Consider the following 12,561-nt stretch of genomic DNA (forward strand, 5'->3'; position numbering starts at 1 on the left):
ATTGGGGCGTGTGGTGTGGTGGGGGGGGGGGGGGGGGTCCCCTCCAGTTTAGTTATTGTAAATGGTGCCCGCAGGATTTCTGAGTAAAACGTAAGTAACCACTTTACATTGGATTTACACTTTTGGGAGTGGAGAGTCCATCCCGGTGTTCTAAACATGACGTAACGTTTCGTAGTTGACTTGGGCCATTTTTGGGTCACTGATTTTTAAGTGACTGTGTTTGATCTATTTTTCTTTTTAGATCATCCAGGCAAGTCCGAATTTAGAGTTGCGTGCCCTCAGTGTCATTTTTACCCATTTGACCGTAAACTTTGGTTGGAAGTGACACACAGCACGAAGCCAGCACTTATTCAAAAAAAAAAAAGACATAAGTGGTCCAAAATCATTTATATAAGTAGAACCAAGCTGTGAAGCATCAAGAGTCCCAACACTGAATTGTTTGAAAACCATCTTACACTTTTACACAAGTTCCAAAACTCCCTACGCGCCCCCTCCACCCCTTTCGACGAAGGCATATAAAAGTGCGCGCGGCCTCGTGGATGTTTGTTTTCGGGCCGTAATGATGTGAGCGAGAGCGGTGACGCACAAGGCCTTACCTGTTTGACGCCGCGAGGGAGGGAAGAGGTCAGCCTTCCACCGTGTTGGTTTAGTCTGGCAGGAATGCGGCATCCCCTCCGATGTAAACTTACTTAGCGGCGGGTCATGAAAGGAGCGACATAGGTGGGATGTTAACCGTGTTTGGAGGTAATTTCCACTCTTTAGCTGAGGAAACGCAGGAGGTGTCGGAGCCGAAAACATGGATTGGAGTCTTTGAAATCCACTCACGAATATGCCGAGTCGTCACTAACGCGGGGGTTGCCCTTGCCTCGTTCAAACAAAAGTCATGACTTTGGATGGCTTTCGTCTTGGATTGTCTTCAGTACAAACTGAACTTGCACTTCTGGTGACCAGCGGAGCAACTTGTTCAGAACATGATGTCAAAGTATTTTTGGGTTTCTTCTGCATTTGAACTTGTCCTGTTACGAAAGAGGAAGTATGTGTTTCCCGGCCAGTTCTGACGACTCGCGCCAAGACGACAAGTTGTACGCGAGCTTGTCGAGCCTTGGCTGGTTCACCAAAGTAATGACCTCAGTCGCGTTTTGTCTTCGGGGTCTTTGCTTGTCTGTGATTCAAAAGAGAGCTTGCAATTTGGATCAACAGTAGAAATGATCAAATGGGAAAGTTGGATACCACTTTTCTCCAGACCCATACCGGTGCAACTGTGCATTCTTTGAGTGCTCACCGATACAAGGTACCGATACAGCTCGTACTTTTGATATTTGCATCCATCCATCCATTTTCACCGCCAGCTGACTTGGGGCGAAAGACGGACTACACCCTGAACTGGTCACCAGTCAGTCGCCGGGCACATGTAGAGACAAACAACCATTCACACCCGCATTCACACCGCCACTAAGTGGGAACCAAACCCACGTTACCCGCACACAAGCCAGGTGGGCATATCACTACAGCATTGGCGACTTCTTCCGATAAATAAAAATTCATTTCACACAACGACAACATTTTGAACAAAGGTGTCAGATTTTTGTTTGCCTTAAGTATCGGTGGCTGGTATCGGCAGCATCCACATACCTGATACCATAAACTCGGGTTAATATCGGCCTGATTCCGATACTGGTATCGTTAATTGCCCATGCTTTGTAAAAACTTCACATTATAAAGCTCTTTTTTCTTTTAGCATTCCGCTCACATCCAAGAGCATAAATGCTCGGTTCATTCAAACAAAGTAACACCTTTGATTGGCTTCCGTTTTACAGCCTTTTCATTTGTCCTCAAGCAAGTGCAACTCCAAATTTGGACGTTTTATGTATATTTTTAAATCTCGTACAAAAGTGACCCCTTGAACCGCGATAGAGCAGGAGGGGGGGGGGGGGCTCACTGTACGAAAACACATGCTTGCCAAGGCCGGCAGTCGGTGCACAGGTGTCGTAGTCGTAGTAGTAAACATGCATGTGCTCTTAATGTGTCTATGACAGGAAGATCTGTGCGCTTGATTAATGCTCTCACTCAAACTGCCACCTGGAAACAATCCACCCCCCCACGCTCCTCTTTTTTTTTTTTTAAACCGCCCCCGTCTCTGCGCCTTTGCATGTGCATACCATGAGGGCCGGCTAGTGTTGAGCAGATGCCACCGGGTGGGATGGGGAGGGGTTGTGGGGATAACTCAGAAGAGAAAGAAAAGAAGAGAAAGGTGTGTGTGTGTGTGTGTGTGTGTGTGTGTGTGTGTGTGTGTGTGTGTGTGTGTGTGTGTGTGTGTGTGTGTGTGTGTGTGAACAATAGCGGACGTGCAGCCGAGGGCGTCGGGTGTCTTTAATAACACATTTTGCTCAAATTACCCACCCGGCCCGCAACGCACGCTAACGGATCAAACGCACCCCCCCATGGCGACGCCCACTCCTTTTCCTTTTTAGGGCTGTGTGGCCGCTTTGCCCTTCCGCCTGCAGTCAAACTCCAGAGTCAAGCATATACATTGTTCTTACGGTCACCATGATTGTTTTATCGCGTTCATTGTTACGAATAAGCGTTTTGGTGTTTTTTTTTAACGGAAGAATGTGACATTACTGAGGAACTTTTTACACAGTTCGGAATGCCAATTGCGGTTGTTGGCGCACTCCGACGAGAGGACTGCAACGTCGCAACACGCGAGGTTTTATCGTCCTTGCAGTGTTGCGGCTGAGGTTCAAAAATTGTATTTACTTCAATCGATGAATAGCAGCGAACAAGTTTTTACACCTGTTTGGCCATTAAGAATGGCTTTGTTTGGTACGCGGCAGTAAAACTGCAGAGTCACCATGTGCACGGTTTTATTGTTCGAAATAGCGACAGCAATTAAAGCAATTAAACCAAGATGTCAGCATTGTCCAAAGTCTTATCGCTTAACCATCAAAGTTTCAGTTTTATGGCGCGTATTGTCTAAACAGCGCTTGGCTTTTTTTGACATGAGAAGGATATCAAAACGTGAGCCGAATCTGCGGCGCGGCCCACATAGGCTTCGGATGACTTAAAAATGTGCACGCATTTGTCCTAAAACCCACTTATCTTATTTTTACACTTAAAATGAGGCCCGTGCAATGAATACAAATGTATGACTGCAACGGGTGGTGCCCGATGTGCATTATTTCCAATTTCCGCGCAACAGAGTTTTTCGTTGCATAAGCGAGAACAACCACATGCAGACTTTTTTTTTTTTAAACACCTCCCATCTGGCGACGTGGGGGCGAGCGTTTGGCCCGGCTGCCCCTTTTCCTCCCTCCACCCTCCTCCTCCTCAACCCACGCCATCGGGGGAGGGGGGGGGGGCGATGACAAACGGAGCCGGGCGGCGTAGCACCTGTGGCACACGCTCACGTGCGTAATTAACTCGAATGTGGACCACAGAGCAAAAAGGGAGTGCGCGCTTGTGCGCGCAGGTGGAAGTGAAGCCTTTGAAGTGAAAACAGAACATGCGGCTCATATTGGCTGGTGGGCGGTGTGGCGGTTTTGCAAACGCACTCCTATTGTTATCGACTTCCCTCCCGGAGGAGAAAGAAAATACAAAATGTGATGGCTACTCGGCTCGCCGATAAGATTTTAGGATGAATCTAAAATGCTCTTCTACCTTTTATGAGCCTAATCCTTCCATTTGATGATAATCCAGTTTTAAGCGGGGGGAACGTGTTTCGACAATACTACATCAGCAACATGTTTTTCGGATCATCTTTTTTTTTGTAAATGATCTCATAAATTCGCATACGATGACAGCTGGCGGTGAAACATTTTCAAACATTTCACAAATTACAAATCATGTTCACACCCTGCAGGAGGTTGGACCGTTTCAATATTTGGATGCTGTCACATTCTTCCAAGTATCCCAAATCGGTATTAAATGTTCACATCGTGAAGATCGTTCGCGCGCTGATTATCGCATTTTGTCCTGCGGTCTTAACCAAGAAGTGTTCCAAATATTTTTGTCAACCGCGGATCATGAGAGGGGGAAAAAAGAAAAGATTGTTGGCATTTATGAGGACATTTTAACTTTTTTAATTACCCCTAATAAACTTTTCTGTGATTGCGTCATCATCCTTGCCGCGCCGCTCGCCATCGGACACACTCGCGGGATGCACTCTCGTCGCCGTGTGGATTTCATCGGAAGTTGGAGCTCAACTTTACGAGCATAACAAGAAGGCGTAAACCGTTTGAAAGCTGTATCTTCTGCGTTCGCTGCAAAATTGTTTTCGTATTCAACAAATCCACAATATCAGCACATTTCTAAAAACCAGCAGGCACGATTACATCGTACATTTGAATCAATCCGTCTGGTGTTTAAATGCTGTCAAATGTTGTCAAAGTTTGCGTGAGTAAAATGTTGAAGTTTTGGGCGTTTTTTTACTGCTTGCGGGGCAACTCGGCAAACATCAGACATACTTTCTTGTCGCTTTGCCGTATTTCCGCCTTTCGCTTTTTCTGACATCGTCGGTGTTCGCCGTCGCTACAGTCGTCTGAAGTCGGCTTTGTCTGTCTGGTCTTTTTATTCGCTCCCTCAAACTGTTGCGCCGCTCCTGACAGGAAGTAGGTCTGTCCGCCCCCCCCCCCCATCCCCCTCAACTCCTGATGCTGAACGCGCAAAAGGTGGAGGAGGCGGGAATAGTTGATCAGAGTGACAGACGCTTTTGATGGAATTTTAAGATGCCACGTCGAGCGACTCCACCGATTCAAAGTTAAACGAGGTGCCTCCTCCGCCCCCGTCCTGCTTTTCTGTCACATTTGTTGTCTGCGGCGCTTTCTGTCTCGTTACAAACAAAAAAGAAAAGCAATTTCTTTTTTGTTTTTTGTTTTTGCTGACACATGTGATGCAAATAGAGATTCGTGCTTATTTCTGACCTTTTTCCATCAGAAAAAAAAAAAACAAGCAGGGCTGATGTGGATGTTGAAAAAAAAAATCTTAAAATGCAACACAGGCGTTCCTCTCTCATTGGTCATGTTCAGCGAACGAGAGGTTTTGAATTTTATGAAAGTGGCATTTGAAAAGATTCATTTTGCCTTCATTAAATTTGCTCACTCTCCAAAATGCTGAATTTCATACGGTACTCAAAATAATGACCCGCATATTTCGCTTTCAAATTTACAGAAGGTGGAGGGGGGGGGTCTTCAATGTTATTCAAGTGGCATTTAAAAGGCTCGAAATCGTGTCTGCTATACATAAAAATATTCCTGAAAATTTAAAAACAACACTAAGGAGAGGTCTTCATTTTGAAAGATTTGGCCTTGATAATAATAACAATAATTATAATAATGCTTCAGGTTCATGAGGTCTTAAATTCAGCTTTCTGCTTTATATCTAAAATTCCTGTCGTGTCATAATCACCATTTTGGTTTTGTGCGGAGGGTGAGGTCATCAGTTTTCTTTATTTTGAAAAAAAAAAATCTCTATATATATATATATATATATATATATATAGTCCAAAGCACCCCTCCCAAAAATAGAATAAAACATCCTTTCTGGGTCAAGCAGTGACAGGATTTTTTTTTTAAATTATCAACGTATTATTCCAAAAATGAATGTCAAATGCTCATAATTGACTTTTTTTTCATAAAAGAAGAATGTTATAATAGTGCCATGTACCTAATGTTGTTTTCAGTGAGCGCATAGCGAGAGGAAAGAGCTGACTGTGGGTTTCATTTTTTTTTTTTATAAAGACAGCTTCTGGCAGCGATAAGCTGTAATTTTCTGTGATTGTTTTTTGGGAGAAAAGAACATCCTCTGGCTTACAGAATGATGGATACCTTCTTCCTTCTGACCACATTTCCACTACAAAATAGCCGTCAGAAGATCTCTGTCAAATAGACAAATGTACGCTCGTCCGTGGTTGCGGTTCATCGGAAATGTATGCATTACGTCATGTTTTAATAATAAAAGTATCAATAACGGTGCTAATGCTGCAAAAGGATGTTTGAATGTCAACTGAAAAAAAAATGAAAAAAGAAATTGACAAGTATTAAAAAGTTCAAATCAAATAAATAAAAATTGTTTCTAAAATGTAACAATTATAGATTTTCTATGGTAAAAAATAAACATTTCAAAACACAATGTCAAAGGACTTTCAAAAATCGAAAATAATGAATGCCAGACAAAAATGACAAAAGCAGAAATGAGAAATTTAGAATTTCACTTATATTTGGGAGTGAAAAGTTAAAAATCCATTTGAATAATAAACAAATAAAATTTATATTAAATACAATAAAACACCCGCGACCCTCATGAGGATAAGCGGATTAGAAAATGGATGGATGGATATAATACAACAATTACAAAAATATAAATGCATATTAAAAATTTTAAAGTAAATGTTGAAATGAATTAATCAATCCCCCAAAAAATGTTTTTGAAAAGCAACTATGCAAATGTCAAGCAGCAATTACAAAATCTGAAATTCTTTTAAAAGTAAACAAAAAAAAAATCACAAAATGTTAAACAGGAAAAAATAAAAATAAAACATGACAAAATAAGTAAGAGTTGCATTGTGAAAAATATTTTAAATCTTTTTTTTTTTTTTTTTTTGTAATGGCAAAAATGAATCTCCTGTACATGTACAAGTTTAGAATACATAAAAAGGTCCAAAAGAATAAGTTAAGTGAGCTAAATCTGCAACAAAAAAAAAAAAGAAAAGAAAAGAAGAGGTCCAATAAAACACTTAACAAAAAGGAAAAATGTCAACATTTCAATCTTCATTCGGCGTTGACTGTGCGCTGACTGCTCCTTTTCTTTTGTTTGCTTGTCGCCTGAAAGTCTCTTTGGCAGCAAGTCAAGCATTTGACTGGCATTGTTCAAAAGACAAAATGGATGCTTTAATTGTCCGTCCGTGAGTAACGACCATACCGGGGAACCCTTTTTTTATTTTTTATCCCCGTTCTCCTGAGATTTTACGCGTGATCTACGAGGCTATAAAGAAATCCAACTCGCGGAGATTTAAAGTCGGTCGTATTTCACGCGCGCAATTTTAGTGTCAGCTCGCGACCGCATCCCGCCGAAGCCGCTGCCATCATACAACAGCGTGAAATGTTTGAGAGGCGCAAAGTTTGACGATAATGTTCCCGCTGGGACTCGCTGGCGTCGGAGCACAGCCGACGGGAATGTTATGAGAAAAGACACCAGCGCCGTAGCGCTACTTTTTCTCCGCCTTCTGTAATTAACTCGCTCACTCCCAGACGTTTTCCAAGAATTTCATGCAGCACGGCCCCGTGTCATGTTTAACTTCTTTGTTACTCCTCAATCTTGCTTCACTGTTGTCATGATGTATAAGGAGATAACGCTAAAGCTGCTATTCGCCGCCCTGCAGTGCAAATGTAATCCAGGATCGGGTTCAGGATTTACCCAAGTGAACCTTGGCAAACCGAACTGGACCGCTTGGTGGAAAACGTGGCTTTGGGGGCCATTTTCACACTTGGTCCAGACCGAAATTCTTCGTGTAGTCGAGCGGTAGCGTGAAAACCGTCGGGGGTCTGCCGATCCGGGTTGCAAGAGTTCAGCATTGCGGAATGGCGCTCGGCCGGAATGTCATCGGAAGATCCAAAGCCTCAAAAATCTCTTATTATTATTTCCTGTTTATCTGATTTTGATTGTGATGGTTCTTGACAAGCCTTCTCTCTCTCTGCCAGTGAAATTTAAAAAAAACAAAAAAAAACAGTGATTGCTATTCAAATGAAGACAAACATTGAACTATTCTGCAATGGCTTGAGCCATTTCTCATTCCGCTTCGAAGTACTGGAGCCTCGAAAACTCTCAAACCTTTTTTGGTGAAAAATTCTGCTTCGCAAAATTTCTTAAAATGTTTTTATGTAGCGTTGAAGCTTGTGTTGCGTCAACCCTCGAGGATCCTATTTGCAGTAGCATGTCCCAGTCTCTCTCTATCGAAAAAAAGAAGACCACAATGGGAATGTATTCCCGCTTTTATGGATTCCTTCTCAAAGTCACGCGAGAACCCTTGAATAAAAATCTCTACTGTTAATATCGTACCACTAATAACAATAATAATGAAGGTATTGATTCTTTCTGTCTATTCTGGCCTTCGCTAGGTTCTCTCAACCTGGAAGCGGATGCGCTAACCGTTAGCTGCCCGGCGACCGGCGCTCGTCGTCCCCCACGGTCGCCATACCCCCCTCGCCCCGGGTCTCATTAATCACCCGCCGTCGCATCAATCATCCCCGCCGGTGACAGAACGGCGCCGGGATCGACAGAGGAGAAACGGCGGCCGATAAATCCACTGTTAGTTTTACCTCGCCCAATGAAACATTGGTTCGGATAACATGAGAACAGCGTGTCTTTGCGGATGTACTCCAAATATTTGGATACTCGTGCGTGAAGCGGAAGCGGAGCCGGTCGAAATGCACAGAGGAGCGAAGGGTGGGGGTTGGGGGGGTGTCAAGCAGAATGTTGGCCCGGAACGAGCGTCTGTATTGTCTTTAGCACCTTTGGAAGCTCGGCGTCCAAGAGCAACGCTCCTTACCAGGGTTCCCGTTGCGCTTCTCGATACGGCGCATTTCCCCTCGAGGAGGAGGAAGGTGGGCTCAACATTTGATTAATGCGGTACGCTGAACCCCCACTACATCATGCTAAATCGTTCGTGCCCCCCACACCCCCTCTGCTACGTCGCAGATTTTTTAGCAATCGTTCTTTCTGGATTCAAGTCTAGTACAAAATTGCGCCGCATATTCAGTTTTTGTGTTTAAAGCAAACCAATTAAACTACAGCATGCAGCATCTTTTGGCATCTCGGTTCCTGGAAGCGGCCTTGAATGACTTCAGGAGATTGAGACAAAAGTAGTGCTTTACAGCCACCTTGTGGCATCTATACGCAATTGTAGCCATTTGATTGGAGGGGGCAAGGGGGTGTTCAACTACTCGCTGTTGGTGGCGTGGCTCGATCGATGTCCTGCGCAAATAAGATCGCCGATTCATGCTCTTGAGAGCGAACCACAACTTGAAGCAAACATGCTGTGCCTCTTCTTTGAAGAACTGTGCATGCAACATGGTCTTTTCATTTCCTCAAAAATGATGTTATATGATAGCCTCCCCAAAAAATTGTGTTTATATAGTGACTTTCAATCTCTCTTTTGCAATCATTCACGAATCTAATGGGTCTTGAATGTACGCCCCGCGATAAATGGGGCTTCACCGTAGCACGATCAGTTCTGATTGAGTGATGGAAGGGAAAAGCAGACAACCTTGGAGACACTCTGGCCCAGCAGTGTGGCGGCTCCGGGCAGAGTTTGATGGCTGGCGTGGCTGAACTAAAGTGAAGGGCTAATAATAGTATCGCGAGTGACACAAAGGCTGCATAGAGAGCCGCACGAGCCAAAACGCCTCAAGCCTGTTAAGATATTTGGTTGCATGTAAAAGCGGAAAACTTGAAATCCCGTCTTTTTTTTTCTTTTTTTTTTTTTTCCTGGCATGTTTTTGGCCGCCAACCCAGACAATGGCACCCCATCAATAAACCCGACCCGAACAGAAACACTCAAAATGTATTAGTGGCTGTTCCCATTGTGAACAGACCTCAAGATCAAAACTGGCCTGTCCCATGTTTCAGCATGCTTTTGTTAGAGGTCTGCTGCAGCCCACGAGTTTTGATCACGAGGGCCACACTTGAGTGGTTTTAAAACAAAAACATGGGCCAGTTGTAAATGTGGATGCAACATATACTTTATACTCATTAGGGTTGGTTGAAAAATAAAAACTCAGATAAAGTACAAATACTTTACACAAGTACTGTAACCAAGATATTTTGTGACCTTGGTTGGTTCCCACTTTGTTGTACGTGTCGGCGGAAACATGTCGCCCCCTCACATGTGTCCTTGGGAGCGTATTAACCGTCTCGGGTCTCGACGCTTTATTTTCTCTGCCGGCCCACAGAAGTTCCTCTCGAGTGCCTATTTTTTTTTTTTTTGCAGACAAGTGATGTCAATTAGGGACCTCCGTGAAGGCGCTAGGCGGCAGACAGTCAGAGCGGTAGGAGCCCAGAGGAAATTGTCCTCATACGCCCATCGCCTCCTCGACAACCTCCCTTGCCGCCTTTTGCGTCCTTCGCTTCCTCGCTGCGACCCGCGAGAAGCCGCCCACTCGGCATTGCCGTCTCCATCCTTCTACCCCGTTCAGAAATAATAACGGTAGTAGTCCCACAGAGCAGAGAGACAACATGTCTACTGTATGCTCTGTTTGTAAATGTTGCTGCTCCATGGATGTGAAACTGGCATTTGGTTTATAATTCACGTTATATGTTAGTGTTAAACTACCGGAGTTTCCTTTGATGAAATGAAACGGTTTGCGTGGACATTTTTGCATATTAATAGCCCCCAAAATGATTTGTAATTGTTTATATATGCCACAAGATGGCAGCAAAGCACAGCTTGTCTCTTAACTCAACTCCTCAACTCACTTTAACATAGTTCCCTGACAACAAGATACGTCAAGATGGCGCCAAAGCAATACTGTTAGTCATTCCTCAGTGAAAAGTGGAGAATCAGAAACACACACATATATATATATACACATATATATATATTTTTTTTTTTGGGCATGTCAAATCAGAATCTACCCTGAATAGAACCAAATCGACTCGTTGCTCGAATTGCACCCTATGTATCGAGTATTGACGCACAACCCTACGTAAACCAATTTTGAAAATATAAATAGATAAAAAATGTAAAAATCTTGATGTTCTTGATAGATCAGCTTTTCATCTGCAAACGGGGTGTTCGCTGTACTCTCTGAAGAGGTTGAGTGGAATATTAGAGACCCTTAGTCTGATGTCACGGACTAGGTGACAAACATTAATTATGGGCTTAGCTGTGAAGCGCACCGCTATGAGGTCACTCAGGGTCAGGTTACCTGCCCTCATCATTTGTTGTCCTCGAGCAGGTCGAGCCATCTCTGGTGCCAGCCTTGCTCCCGCGGCGGCCTTCGTCGTCCCGCTTTTATCCCGCTTTGGTCGCATCCCGGACCTGGCGGGCCTGGCAGGCATCTTGTCCAACGTGGAAACATCTCCCTGCTAGCCGAAAGCCTGGTGGGCGGGCTTCTCCAAGAAGCTGTAATTAAGGGTTTTGAAAAATGCACCACTGATGACGCCGGAATTTAAAAAAACAAACAAAAAAAAAAACAGTCCAGGCTTCTGTTGTGCTGTCATGTTTTCAGCATTTGTACCATAATACAGTGGTACCTTAAGATGCTAACTTAATAATAACGGGTTTGCTATCAAGCATGTACGTCTATACAGTATTATAATTGCATGCTGTTATCTCTAAATCCTAGTTAGCTGTCGATGCTACTGACTTAGGCGTATGGACATGGTTGTGGTTTGAATCTACTCCAAGTTGGAATCGAGACAAAAACGTTTATGGGAGAGGAGTGATATCTCAACAGTCAGCAGACCTCACTGAAAGCTCAGTGGCGGAATTCCAATATTCCCAGAGATTACAAAACCGTGCAGAGGGGCGCACTTCTTTGCTGCTACCAAACAACTGTTTGGCAAGAGAAAGGCGAGTGCTCGGAACGCCATTGAGAAATTGCACTTCGCCAGATATAAGGACGAGAGCTTGAAGCAAGCACGCTGTGCCTCTTATTTGGAGTATTGTGCCATCTCATCTTGTTTTTGTTTCCCTGAAAATGTTGTATGTCACAATGAGAGATGAATACTTTTCAAAGTCTGTCTTAATAGGTATTGGAGCGGTGAAATTATTTTGCAAAATAGTTTTATATGTCTCGCATGGAAAACAGAGTTCGCTGTATGAAATGTCCCTATGGATGTCCCTCTCACACACACACACACACACACACAGTGTCTCTTGTATGTGTTTTAAATAACGAGCAATGAAATGCTTTCAAATCTTATTCCACCTTGAAGATGCCTGATGTGCAGCTCTCATTTCGAAAGGAATCAAAGCGCTAGCATGCAATAAAAGTTTCTTGAGTGCAGTGGAAAAGCAGCAGTGGCATAACGCACACAGACACAGGCACACACATTCGTTTGGGTGTGTGATGTGGCGGCCAGGAGACTGACTGGAGACTGATGCCTAATCAGGGGGTTGGGCAAATTGGGGAGAATGAATAAGAGCCTCACAGAGGGTCAATGATGCCCTCTACAGTAGACACACACCCACACACAAAGTATTACCCTGTGTAATATATAGATTACATTTGAGGGCTGACTGCACTTTTTCTAATAGTTTTTTAAAACATAGTTTCGATGCCTATCGTAGTAATCATAATTTAAAAAAAAACTTTAGTACAAGAATAATCTTATTCTACATATTTTTGGATTTATTTACTTTTTGTTGAGAACCATGTAGCTTAATTCATTTATTTATTGTTGGTGGCACTGTCAAATGGTGAGCACGTTGGCCTCACAGTGCAGAAGTGCAGGGTTTGATTACGGCTTTCCTGTGTGGAGTTTGTATCTTCTCCCCGTGCCTGCGTGGGTTTTCTCTGGGTCCTCCGGTTTCTTCCCACGTTCCAAAAGCATGCATGACAGTTT

General features: G+C 43.6%; 1 protein-coding gene across 2 annotated transcripts in view; it reads left to right on the plus strand.

Annotated features, from left to right (window-relative positions):
- Positions 1 to 12,561, plus strand: part of runx2b (RUNX family transcription factor 2b) — a 94,696-nt gene that overhangs the window by 63,107 nt on the left and 19,028 nt on the right. The window lies entirely within an intron of this gene.

Source organism: Hippocampus comes, unplaced genomic scaffold (genome assembly GCF_001891065.2).
Source record: "Hippocampus comes isolate QL1 unplaced genomic scaffold, H_comes_QL1_v1.1 scaffold526, whole genome shotgun sequence".
In the NCBI taxonomy this organism is placed as follows: Eukaryota; Metazoa; Chordata; class Actinopteri; order Syngnathiformes; family Syngnathidae; genus Hippocampus; species Hippocampus comes.